Genomic DNA, 3,653 nt, shown 5'->3' with positions numbered 1-3,653 from the left:
TTAGAGCTAAGTGACTGATTACATAAAAATTTAGAGATTTTTACTGAAAATTATGGACTATGTGCACAATTTTGAAATTTCATAGTAGGATAAGTGATATCTGCATGATATAGGAAGAAATCAAATGATTCATAAACTTTTGGTTTTAAGAAAACTAAGGTTCAATTTCAGATTATTGGGTGAGTGGCATGACTCTGCTGTGTTTTAATTTTCTTGTATGCAAAGTGGTAGAAATATTTAGTACTTTGTAGACAGAGAGTATAGCATAGAGATTAAGAGTAAAAACTCTTTGATCAGATGGTGTAGAATTGAAAGCTGGCTCTCCTTTGTGGTGGAGTACTTGGCATGCTCCTAAATCTCCATGGCCAGCTGGTGAAAGTTGCTATATAACACGGGGAGCCTAGCTTGGCACTCTGTGATGACCTAGAAGGGTGGGATGGGGGGAAGGGATGGAGGTTCAAGAGGGAGGAGACATTATATATTACAATGTGTATCATTATGGCTGATTTGCATTGTACTGCAAACACCAACACAACATTGTAAAGCAGCTTTCTTCCAATTAAAAAAAAAAAAAAAAGTCCTGTGGTTTTAACTACTGAGAGTGCTCTTTGCAAACAACACTAAGCTACCAGCCGCTCTTGATTGGTAAAAGTGCAGTGAGACCCCTTGCCCAAATTCACTGTTCCCATGTGAGGTCACATCTACTTACTGATTAATGCAGTGGCATAGAGGCATGACCATTTTTTGCCCAGTGCAGGATAACTCTCATGGGCCATTTTTGCTTCAGCATTTTTTGATGAAGTCTGTTGTTCAACTTGCATCACAGATGAACCTCTCCCTCTGCTCACTTCTGATTCCTCCTCCCTAGCATAGATATTGATATTAGGCTATTCCCTAACAAATATTCTTCAAAAGAAACCCCACAGCAGATTCTAATTTCCAGGGAACTCATTCTGCAACAGTTGGCTCCTGGTGTGGCTTGGGAAAGCAGGTGATTGTGTTTTGGAATAAAATTGATTGATACTCAGTTGGCAATGTCAGCTCCATCACTGGAAGTAGGCGGACCACAGACAGTCCTAGGCACATGGTGGTGGTCCATAGTCACAGCTTTTGAGCTCATTAAGCTGAGTTGGTAAAATGATGGAAGGAAAGGAACTATGATCTGCCTCTCAAGCATTCAAAAAGTATAAGGGAAAAGTAATTGTAAGGACAGTGAGACTGGATGGCTCTTACTAAGCTCACTTGACACTCAAAAAAGACTACAAAAAGACTGAAACCAATCAATAGGCAATGGAAAGCCAGTGTGCAAGCCAATAGGTCTTTATAACTTACAAGTGGCCTTTGTCTCCTATAGAGGGAGGTCAAACATAGTACATAATCATCAGAGTACCTAACCTTCAAAGAAAGTTAAACTCCTAGTCAATGCAAGTCTGCTTTGAAGGAACAGGATCTTAACATATGTAGTGGGGACATCTGGCTTGTTGCCCTGTGCTGCTCCTGCAATGCTCAGTTGCTCAGTCATGTCTGACTCTTTGTGACCCCATGGACTGTAGCCCGCCACCCTCCTCTATCCATGGGATTTTCCTAGCAAGACTATTGGAGTGAGTTGCCATTTCCTCCTCTAGGGGATCTACCTGACCTAGGGATCAACCTGACCTAGGGATCAAAACCACACCTTTGCTTCTCCTGCATTACAGGCAGATTATTTACTGATGAGCTACTAGGAAGCCCCTGGCTTGTTTCCCCCAAATTTTAAATGCTTACATTTCCCTGAAACCTCTGAGCCTGCAGACCTGGCCAGCTTTCTCCATATGTATTCACCTTCGACTGAAGAAATGCCCCCCTTACCATTTAAAACATAGCTAGGATGATGTATAGCATAAACAAGCTGGGAAGTACTGAGCTTGAAAATGGAGGAAAGGAACTATATCCAAAAAAGCTGCAAAACCTCAATAGTCTGGATAGGCAGAAACCAAATAACTGCACATTAGACTGAATTCTGAGGATGCTTAATCAAAAGAACAGACACATAAGAATGGAGAAAGGAGTTTAATGATTTAACTTTCCAAGATAACAGAATTTATAACCTATCCAGGACCTAGGGAGCTGACTGTGGCTCAGATCATGAACTCCTTATTGCAAAATTTAGACTTAAATGGAAGAAAGTAGGGAAAACCACTAGACCATTCAGGTATGAACTAAATCAAACCCCTTACAATTATACAGTGGAAGTGACAAATTGATTCAGGGATTAGATCTGATAGAGTGCCTGAAGAAATATGGACAGAGGTTTGTGATACTGTACAGGAGGCAGTGATCAACAGCATCCCCCCAAAAAGAAATGCAAAAAATGCAAAATGGTTGTCTGAGGAGGCCTTAAAAATAGCTGTGAAAATGAGAAGCTAAAGGCAAAGGGGAAAAGGAAAGATATACCCATTTGAATGCAGAGTTCCAAAGAATAGCAGGGAGAGATAAGAAAGCCTTCCTGACTGACCAGTGCAAAGAAATAGAGGAAACAATAGAATGGGAAAGACTAGAGATCTCTTCAAGAAAATTAGAGATACCAAGGGAACATGTCATGCAAAGATGGGCTCAATAAAGGACAGAAACAGTATGGACATAATAAGCAGAAGATATAAGATGAGGTGGTAAGAATACACAGAAGACTATACAAAGAAGATCTTCATGACCCAGATAACCACGATGGTGTGACCACTCACCTAGAGACAGACGTTCTGGAATGAGAAGTCAACTGGGCTTTAGGAAGCATCACTATGAACAAGCTAGTGGAGGTGATGGGATTCCAGTTGAGCTATTTCAAATCCTGAAAGATGATGCTGTGATAGTGTTGCATACAATATGTCAGCAAATTTGGAAAACTCAGCAGTGGCCACAGGACTGGAAAAGGTCAGTTTTCATTCCAATCCCAAAGAAAGACAATGCCAAAGAATGCTCAAACTACTGCACAGTTGCACTCATCTCACACACTAGCAAAGTAATGCTCAAAATTCTCCAAGCTGGGCTTCAACAGTACGTGAACCATGAACTTCCAGATGTTCAAGCTGGGTTTAGAAAAGGCAGAGGAACCAGAGATCAAATTGCCAACATTAGCTAGATCATCAAAAAAGCAAGAGAGTTCCAGAAAAACATCTACTTTTGCTTTATTGACTATGCCAAAGCCTTTTACTGTGTGTATCACAACAAACTGAAAAATTCTTCAAGAGAGGGGAACAGCAAACCACCTGACTTGCCTCCTGATAAATATGTATGCAGGTCAAAAAGCAACAGTTAGAACCCGACATGGAACAACGGACTGGTTCCAAATCGGGAAAGGAGTATGTCAAGGCTGTATATTGTCACCCTGCTTATTTAACTTATATGCAGAATGCTGCTGCTGCTGCTCAGTCACTTCAGTCATGTCGGACTCTGTGCGACCCCATAGATGGCAGCCCACCAGGCTCCCCCGTCCCTGGGATTCTCCAGGCAAGAACACTGGAGTGGGTTACCATTTCCTTCTCTAGTGCATGAAACTGAAAAGTGAAAGTGAAGTTGCTCAATCGTGTCCGACTCTTTGCGACCCCATGGACTGCAGCCTACCAGGCTCCTCCGTTCATGGGATTTTCCAGGCAAGAGTACTGGAGTGGGGTGCCATT

This window comes from Capricornis sumatraensis, chromosome 16 (genome assembly GCF_032405125.1).
Source record: "Capricornis sumatraensis isolate serow.1 chromosome 16, serow.2, whole genome shotgun sequence".
NCBI classification, from domain to species: Eukaryota; Metazoa; Chordata; class Mammalia; order Artiodactyla; family Bovidae; genus Capricornis; species Capricornis sumatraensis.
The sequence above is the reverse complement of the archived record's forward strand: the minus strand, read 5'-3'. Positions refer to the sequence as shown.